This window comes from Anomaloglossus baeobatrachus, chromosome 2 (genome assembly GCF_048569485.1).
Source record: "Anomaloglossus baeobatrachus isolate aAnoBae1 chromosome 2, aAnoBae1.hap1, whole genome shotgun sequence".
Classification (NCBI taxonomy): Eukaryota; Metazoa; Chordata; class Amphibia; order Anura; family Aromobatidae; genus Anomaloglossus; species Anomaloglossus baeobatrachus.
The window spans coordinates 724,734,940-724,745,133 of NC_134354.1; positions in this window are offsets into that span (position 1 = coordinate 724,734,940).

Sequence of the window (10,194 nt, forward strand, 5' to 3'; positions counted from 1 at the left end):
TTTGATTTTTAAAATTAAAATGCCAGGCCACATGCTGTGTGTTGCATGGACCAACCCTCCATGCTGTGCAAAGACACTATGGGGAAATAAATGTGGGGGCTCACAATTGATTCCATTGTCCTGCTGTCTGACTGAAATATTTTTAAATATCAAGACTCCAAGATGGGTTTCCATGCTGTGTCTTGTCTGTACTGGCAGGTGTGTGGGAGCACCATCCCTTTACCTGTCTGTCATCCACCACAATATTTCTTACAGTACAGACCAAACGTTTGGACACACCTTCTCATTCAAAGAGTTTTCTTTATTTTCATGACTCTGAAAATTGTACATTCACATTGAAGGCATCAAAACTATGAATTAACACATGTGGAATGAAATACTTAACAAAAAAGTGTGAAACAACTGAAAATATATATCTTATATTCTAGGTTCTTCAAAGTAGCCACCTTTTGCTTTGATTACTGCTTTGCACACTCTTGGCATTCTCTTGATGAGCTTCAAGAGGTAGTTACCGGAAATGATTTTCACTTCACGGGTGTGCTCTGTCAGGTTTAATAAGTGGGATTTCTTGTCTTATAAATGGGGTTGGGACCATCAGTTGTGTTGTGCAGAAGTCCGGTGGATACACAGCTGATAGTCCTACTGAATAGACTGTTAGACTTTGTATTATGGCAAGAAAAAAGCAGCTAAGTAAAGAAAAACGAGTGGCCATCATTACTTTAAGAAATGAAGGTCAGTCAATCCGAAAAATTGGGAAAACTTTGAAAGTGTCCCCAAGTGCAGTGGCAAAAACTATCAAACGCTGCAGAGAAACTGGCTCACAGGAGGACCGCCCCAGGAAAGGAAGGCCAAGAATCACCTCTGCTGCGGAGGATAAGTTTATCCGAGTCACCAGCCTCAGAAATCGCAGGTTAACAGCAGCTCAGATTAGAGACCAGGTCAATGCCACACAGAGTTCTAGCTGCAGACACATCTCTAGAACAACTGTCAAGAGGAGACTTTGTGCAGCAGGCCTTCATGGTAAAATAGCTGCTAGGAAACCACTGCTAAGGACAGGCAACAAGCAGAAAACACTTGTTTGGGCTAAAGAAAACAAGGAATGGACATTAGACCCAAGGAAATCTGTGCTTTGGTCTCATGAGTCCAAATTTGAGATCTTTGGATCCAACCACCGTGTATTTGTGAGACACAGAAAAGGTGAACGGATGGACTTTACATGCCTGGTTCCCACCGTGAAGCATGGAGGAGGAGGTGTGATGGTGTGGGGGTGCTTTGCTGGTGACACTGTTGGGAATTTATTCAAAATTGAAGGCATACTGAACCAGCATGGCTACCACAGCATCTTGCAGTGGCATGCTATTCCATCCAGTTTGCGTTTAGTTAGACCGTCATTTATTTTTCAACAGGACAATGACCCCAAACACAACTCCAGGTTGTGTAAGGGCTATTTGACTAAGAAGGAGAGTGATGGGGTGCTACGCCAGATGACCTGGCCTCCACCGTCACCAGACCTGAACACAATCAAGATGGTTTGGGGTGAGCTGGACCGCAGAGTGAAGGCAAAAGGGCCAATAAGTGCTAAGCATCTCTGGGAACTCTTTCAAGACTGTTGGAAAACCATTTCCAGTGACTACCTCTTGAAGCTCATCAAAGAGAATGCAAAGAGTGTGCAAAGCAGTAATCAAAGCAAAAGGTGGCTAGTTTGAAAAACCTAGAATATAAGACATATTTTCAGTTGTTTCACACTTTTTTAAGTATTTCATTCCACATGTGTTAATTCATAGTTTTGGTGCCTTCAATGTGAATCTACAATTTTTAGAGTCATGAAAATAAAGAAAACTCTTTGAATGAGGTGTGTCCAAACCTTTGGTCTGTACTGTATGTCAATAGCCTAGAAAGCTAATGTTTATGCCAAAACAGTGGGGCTGCCCTGTAAAACATATTTTTGTTGTTTTGGAAGCTTTTCAACCCCCCTAAAGGTGTTTTCTCTGCCTTAGGTTTGCCCCCCCCCCATTGAATCCAATGGGGTTCAAAAAGGTTTGGCGAATAGTTCGGCGAACATAAGGTTTGTTTGGTATGGATCGACGAACCGAAATTTGAAAGGTTCGCTCTTCTCTATGTATAAACTGTAACATGAATGAGTGAAAGGTCCTGGAAGGCCCTAGTGAAGCCTTCCCTATTCCCATTACTGTATAAATGACTAAATGTAGTTTGCTTATTGTATACTCTATCTTGTGGCACATCCTTTTAGTAAGCATTTTTTTTTTTCATTTGCATTATTTTATTGAGAATCTTCCATTTACTATCACATAATGGATGCAACTATCATAATGAAAGTTACAGTACAGTTTCTACTAAAGTTATTTTTGCATTTCTTTTTTTTTCATTTCACAAGAGATTTATAGAAGCTGTGAAAAAAAAATACTTTTCCATTCTGAAATATTATTAATTGTGCGTCTGCCTGGACTGTGCTTATCTGTTACCTACAGTGATACTCCGCATTCTTCTGGAATGTTAAAAAAGGCCGCAAGCTTTATCTCATCCTGTTTCACTCACTTAATCCATTGGTCAGAGTGTAAAGACATGACCGTAATTAAAAATAAAATGACTGAGGTATTTTACGGGTAATCCTAGAAGATATTGCCGAGTTTCAAATTACTATAATGTCAGTGTCTGAGTATATTGATCACAGTCGCCATGAAACAGCCTGCAGTGTCTCTGCAATCCAATAGACTTGAGTCAAATAATTAATTAAGGTTTACAAACATTGTGTTTTATAATACGTCAGGAAGGCATATTATTAAATAGTGATCAGGGGGGATCCATGGCTGGGATTCCTCCCATTCCAAAAATGGTCTGTTTTTGCTCCTGTTCATAGGGGGGAAGGGGAGGATACAAATGTGCATCCTTTCCTTTAAAATGAAGTTTTGCCACCAAGATAAGTATAGGACAATGAACTGTGGGGACCTGAGCTAAAAGACCCTCCAATCACTGAGTAAAGGGTGCTTTACACGCTGCTCATGCAGGGCACTGCGGCCGATGCCGCTGCCCCTGACTGCTAAGCCCCTCGCTATGTCCCCCATGGTCACCTCTCCCTCCTCCCCACTGTGCAATGCCCCGCGCTGCCCCCCTTCACTGCTGGGACCTCCCCCAGGTCATATAAGCAGCCTCCGGAGTCCCTCCTTTCTCTTACCACAATCTGCCCGCAGGGTGAGCATCGCCGATGGACCCCCTGGAAGCAGCGGTAAGAGAAAGGATCGGACGGGAGGGAGCCGAATGGCTTGCCTCCCTTGTGGGCACTAGCTCCCTCCTGCGGGTTCCCCGCAGCGGTGGGCGCAGGTCTTCCAGACCCTCCCATCCACCGCAGTGATTAAGCCCCACAACAGACCCCAGGCGCAGGGCAGCCCGGTCCAGAAGGTCCGGTCCGCTCTCACCTTCGCCCCCCGTTCCCCCGGTTCCCCTAGCAGCGCGGGAACCACCGCCATGCAGCGCACCTCCCCCCAGGCATGGTGCATCCCCCCGGATGATGCGGCCCCCATGTGACTCACCATTGCATGCGGAGGCTGTGTCACATCCGGTAACCATAGCTGCCACGTCACTTCCTGTGACACGGCGACCATGTGACCAAACATCACTTCCGGTTTTCGACTCCCGGACCGCAAGTGACGTCACAAAATAATAAAGCGCCAAATTTAAAGGGAAATGCAGCTATAAGCAAACATGTTTTATAACTGCATTTCCGCCCCAGCATTCGCATTCATTACACAGCGAACGTGTTGCCCTGCAGCGGCCTCCAACTTATCCTCCAGCCAGCAATCTCCACTGCCCCCATATTGCACATCATCAGCCAGGAACTATGGGAGCATCAGAAAGCAGAAGCTCATCAGCTGAGGAATCTGCACACTCAGACGCATACCAGGAATGCAGGGACTACCATGGGCATCTTTCCCAAGCTGACTTTACCAAGAACATGGATCACCATGGAGAAGGGGACCCATCATTACCTCTGACACCACCATGCTCCCACCTACCACTACAACAGCAAGAAATACAAGGTACCCCACCTTTACATTTAACCCCCCTTCCAACCCCTGCAATCCATCCACTGCCCATCCTGCCAGTAAACCAATCGCAGGTAGAAACAAGCCATTCCTTGCCATCACGCGTGGGGTCAGCTGAGCCAGGATCGTCAGCTCCCCATCGCAGGCCCCTTAGGGGTCATAATCACAGAAGATCGCCGTCCACTTCCCGCAGCAGGAGCCGGGATAGCCACGAACGTCACTCCCGGCGCTCATGGCACAATCACCATTCCCATTCGTCCAACCGCAGCAAGAGGTCATCCCACAGGAGACACTACACACCATCCAGCACTGCGTCATCTGACTCTCGCCGCAGCCGCTCACTAAGTGGCCATCCAGGCGAAAGGTTCACTACCCACTGTGGCGCCCTGGACAAGCCAGGGGCCACAGAGAACAACACCACAACACCCCACACTCCCAGCAGGCACACCGAAGTCAGACACAAAACCCTTGTTGCCTTCCTCCAGGGGCTGATGTTCACACCAGGGGGTGGGCCAGGCGGTTGGTCCCGCCCACCGAGGAGTTCACAGTCCTGGAGGCGGGAAAAGAGACAGTTGAGTGGAGGAAGTGTAGGAGTCTAGTTTGGACAGTGACAGAGGAAGGAGGAAAGTGCAGTAACAGAGCAACTGACTGACAGCGTCCGGGTGTGTGGCCCGGGCGAGACAGCAAGGTTGGCAGACGGTGGTGACCGTCTGCAGGAGTGGCCGATCGGAGTCTACCGTAAGGACCGTGGACGGGTGGTGGCCCGGCGGTACCGGACCGGTACGCAAAGAAAAGCCAGCACCAGTGGCAGGGGCTTTTCGGACCCCGGCAAGGCTAGGAGTCGCTGTGAATTTGCCGAATCCGTTAGTGAAGGGGACCTCCTGGGTTTCCAAACAGTCAAGTCCCGACAGAAGGCAACAGTCCAACCGAGTGGGGGAGACACCGCCACCGCCAAGGCAACCGTTTCTCAGGGCCAGCGCCTGCGGGCAAAAGGGGCTCCTCTGGCCCATATCCAAGCCAGGGAGCGGGTTACCTGTGGGAACCCATTGGAACCGTACAGACAGCGTAGGTGCAGGGAAAAGACAGTCACCGCTAACCTGCCGGGAGCAACAACACCGCAGCCGTCCGAGGGACCCATCCATCCAGCCGCTTGTTTTACCGTGAACTGTGTCCTCATCATTGGGCTGAGTGAGTACCACCGTGCCGTGTGGCACAACGCTGCCCCCGCGTACCCTGCACCTCATCAGGCCCCGCAACCCGCCTGTCATCCATCCCTACCCCATCACCGGGCCCCGGGACAACCAACCCCCTACCCACAGAGGGGAGAACTAACAACCAAGCTGCTCCCTGTCACCGCTCCCGGGATCCCCGTCCAGAGCAGCGGTGGTGTCACCAAAATCACCACAACCGTGGGTGGCGTCACGGACAATATCCCTAAAACCAAACCAACCCCCCTTTCACTCACGGGCGAGGAGCGCCGCTTGAGTCCCCAGGATCCGGCCCATCGCTTGAGCCACCGAGCAGCAGCAGCAGCCGGACCCGAGCAGTGGGAGAGCGCAGCGTCCCCTCCTCCGCCCGCGACAACTTGGCGTCACGAACAGGATCTAACCGCTCTGCCGTCTGGTAGAGGTGCGCCTTGTTACCGCCGGAGGTGTCCGGCCGGAAAATTTGAAGAGCCGCTATCTTGGGCGCGAAGAGTTCCCGCTCGAGCGTCTCCTCGAGTAGTGGAGGCGTGAAGGCGTAAACCCCGCCCCGATAGAGGAGGAGCCGGAAAGAGGCTAAGGGGGACGAAATGGCGGCTGGCCGCATGTGAGCGCGGCTATGGAAGCAGGGACGCCAGGACCCTGCGGCCATTTAGTGGTTCCTGGAAGAGGCCGCTGCTAAGGATGCTGAGTCCGACCGACAACACCGTGGTCCCCGCGCCTGGCACCGCAGCATGGGTGGAAGTCCGGACCGTCCAGCTAAGCAGCCGTCTGCAGGTCCGCATGCAGCTCCTCCTGGAGGAGTGGGAAGGCCGACATGGCGGAAGTGGTGGCGGCCATACGGAGACGCGAGGTGGAGGGAGTCTTGGAAGGGAGGGTAAGTGACCCACGCCCCTGTACCCCTAGTGGGTCGGTCATCGCGGCTGAGGGACCCGGTCCATACCCGCTCGCCCTGCTACCTCCCCCGCTACCCGTGTTTGTTGCTGCTGCCCCGCCACTAGGCCCGCTACCACCACCACCGGTAGCGGTACCCTGCCAATCCGCCCCGGCGGACCGACCTGCAGCAGAAGCTCGTGACCGCCCTGATCCGCTTCAGTGGAAGAAGCTGAAGGCTGAGGCCGTCAGCAAAGATGCACCGGAGGCGCGGCGGGGATGCAGCTGCCAGGAGGCAGAGCAGGCCATGTCACAGCGGGGTCCCTCATTACTGAAGGTGCCGGTCGTAGCCGACACGGAGGGACTCTGGCTGGGTCCGTCCCCCGCACACGCTGAACCAGAGCAAGCAGAAAGTGCTCCAGACTGGGAGCGGCGGCAACGGCAGCTGCGCAGAGAGATCGATGCCCGAGAAGGGTGTAGAGCGGATGTGCATGCCCGCATGTATAGGGAGGAAGATCGCCTGCAGCGAGCTACCATCGGGGTCCAGAGCGGTGCACCATGCGAAGGTGGCACTAGAGCCCCACGAGTGAGAATGGACTGTTGAGCCGCAAAAGGCAGCAGTCCACCGCTGCAAGTTGTCCCCGTTGGGACCACCAGTACTGTTTAAAGTGTTAAAAGTTTTGAAAGTTTTTGCAAAGATGATAAATGAATGAAACCGATGAAGTCACCTGATTGTCAATTGTGATTTGGAACCGGTCTTAGCCGGCAATTGGTCCCCGTTGGGACCCACTTTACAAGTTCACATAGGAACTCCTATGAACATGCCTGAGAACTTGCAAGGCAACCACAAACTTGTGGCCTGTAAATAAAAATGTTTGTTATAGCTTCCACCGTTACCGCCTCCGGAGAGGCAGATTGGAGGAAGGGCCCGCAGTGGAGCAGGCTGGGGCCCAGCCACCACCGGAACTGGTGGCAATCCTCTGGGGGTTTCAGGGGTTCCCCATGGACGTGGGTCCCCTGAAAAGGACAGAACCCGCTCGGGCAACTTGTGCAGGACTGGGGTCAAGGGGTGCTGCCTGTTTGCTTAGGGGCAGCATCAGGGCCAGGTTGCTTGGGTGGGTGAGAGCGGAAGCCGTAACCGTTACGCAACGTTTAAGTAAGAGTACCTCCCGATGTGGGAAGAAGTTATTATAATTGTATGTCTGTTACCGTTTTTTATCATTTTCCAGTTGGTGAAAATAAAACCGGTGTTGGACGGGCAGCCCGAGGACGGTCTGCATTTAACTAAGGGGGAATGTGGCACCCTGGACAAGCCAGGGGCCACAGAGAACAACACCACAACACCCCACACTCCCAGCAGGCACACCGAAGTCAGACACAAAACCCTTGTTGCCTTCCTCCAGGGGCTGATGTTCACACCAGGGGGTGGGCCAGGCGGTTGGTCCCGCCCACCAAGGAGTTCACAGTCCTGGAGGCGGGAAAAGAGACAGTTGAGTGGAGGAAGTGTAGGAGTCTAGTTTGGACAGTGACAGAGGAAGGAGGAAAGTGCAGTAACAGAGCAACTGACTGACAGCGTCCGGGTGTGTGGCCCAGGCGAGACAGCAAGGTTGGCAGACGGTGGTGACCGTCTGCAGGAGTGGCCGATCGGAGTCTACCATAAGGACCGTGGACGGGTGGTGGCCCGGCGGTACCGGACCGGTACACAAAGAGAAGCCAGCACCAGTGGCAGGGGCTTTTCGGACCCCGGCAAGGCTAAGAGTCGCCGTGAATTTGCCGAATCTGTTAGTGAAGGGGACCTCCTGGGTTTCCAAACAGTCAAGTCCCGACAGAAGGCAACAGTCCAACTTAGTGAGGGAGACACCGCCACCGCCAAGGCAACCGTTTCTCAGGGCCAGTGCCTGCGGGCAAAAGGGGCTCCTCCGGCCCATATCCAAGCCGGGGAGCGGGTTACCTGTGGGAACCCATTGGAACCGTACAGACAGCGTAGGTGCAGGGAAAAGACAGTCACCGCTAACCTGCCGGGAGCAACAACACCGCAGCCGTCCGAGGGACCCGTCCATCCAGCCGCTTGTTTTACCGTGAACTATGTCCTCATCATTGGGCTGAGTGAGTACCACTGTGCCGTGTGGCACAACGCTGCCCCCGCGACCCTGCACCTCATCAGGCCCCGCAACCCGCCTGTCATCCATCCCTACCCCATCACCGGGCCCCGGGACAACCAACCCCCTACCCACGGAGGGGAGAACTAACAACCAAGTTGCTCCCTGTCACCGCTCCCGGGATCCCCGTCCAGAGCAGCGGTGGTGTCACCAAAATCACCACAACCGTGGGTGGCGTCACGGACAATATCCCTAAAACCAAACCAACCCCCCTTTCACTCACGGGCGAGGAGCGCCGCTCGAGTCCCCGGGATCCGGCCCATCGCTCGAGCCACCGAGCAGCAGCAGCAGCCGGACCCGAGCAGTGGGAGAGCGCAGCGTCCCCTCCTCCGCCCGCGACACCCACCGTAACCACGGCGAACCACTACCCGAAGAACTACCCCAGATGGCGGCGCCAGAGGACCAACCTACCACATCGGCCGGTGAGTACAGCTTTACCTGCGCTTGGGCAGGGGGGACCCATCCAGGAGTAATGAGGGAAGCGGTTCGTTCACCATCGGGACTAGTTCTGGTTAACCCCGCATTTGTACAACGCCAAGACGTAGCGCAGCAGCGCCCCGACTTACACAGGGACATGTTCTATTGCGGTGTTTCACCGCTAGGAACCCACCTAACCCCGAAAACAGTTAAAAAAAATTGGGCTAACGATTATGTGGATATCTGGTCCCTAATATCAGCAGACCAAAACACCGTCGACAAAGAAAGGCGAGGCAATGATCGCCAGTTCGCTAAAAAACCCACTGTAGCCAAGACCATAAATAATTGGTTGCAGGCTTTCTGCGTTCTGGGGTGCGTGATGGGCCAGAAGCACCCCGAACACTGCTCAGAACTCTTCACTTACTGCGACACCATTTACAACTCCTATAAAACCCATGGGGGTTCTGCGTGGTGGAAGTACGATGAAGAATTTAGGAGACGCCTGGCACTCCAACCCCAACTAGGTTGGGGCGTTAAGGCGACCGATTCGTGGCTCAGACTTATGATGGGGCAAAAGTCCTTTCCAGGCCCCTTTTCCTCCCACCACACTACCATAGGAGCCGCAAATGTCCGCAGACCAGGTTGCTGCTGGCTCTTCAACGAAGGCCATTGCAGGTATCAAGGTCTCTGCAAATACAAGCACAAGTGCTCATCGTGCGGGGGCAATCACACCCCCTCCAAATGCGACAAGCAACCAGTCAGGCATCACGCAAAAAATGCACCACCAGGTCCCAAGGACCCCAGTGAACGTGCACGAGATGGAGCCATGGCTTGAACGTTACCGCAATAAGGCTGCGGCCGACACCATCAGAGACGGTTTCACCCACGGTTTCTTTATCCCCTTTATTTTCTCCTCAGAATCAACCTTCGGCCCCAACCTAAAATCTGTTCGGGACTTCCCACAGGTCCTGGAGAACAAACTACTCAAGGAAGTGGCGCTAGGCCGCGTAGCAGGCCCATTCACTAATTTACTATTCCCAAACCTTCGCGTTTCACCCCTAGGGGTAGTGCCTAAGAAGGAAAAGGGTGAATTTCGCCTCATACACCACTTATCCTTCCCGGCTGGGAGGTCAGTAAATGACGGCATCCCCACAGAGGACTCAGCAGTGTCCTATGTGTCTTTTGACAAAGGAGTCGCACTCGTGCGTAAAGCGGGGCAAGGAGCAGTAATGGCTAAATCTGACATAGCGTCCACCTTTCGCCTGCTACCAGTGCACCTCGATTGTCACCACCTGCTAGGGTGCTATTTCAACAAAAAATTCTTTTACGACGTGTCTTCCTATGGGTTGCTCCATATCCTGCTCTCACTTCGAGCTCTTCAGCTCTTTCCTGGAATGGGTGGTTAAGGACGTGGCAGAGAACAAATCGGTCGCCCATTATCTAGATGATTTCCTGTTCGTTGGCCCCGCCAACTCGGAAACA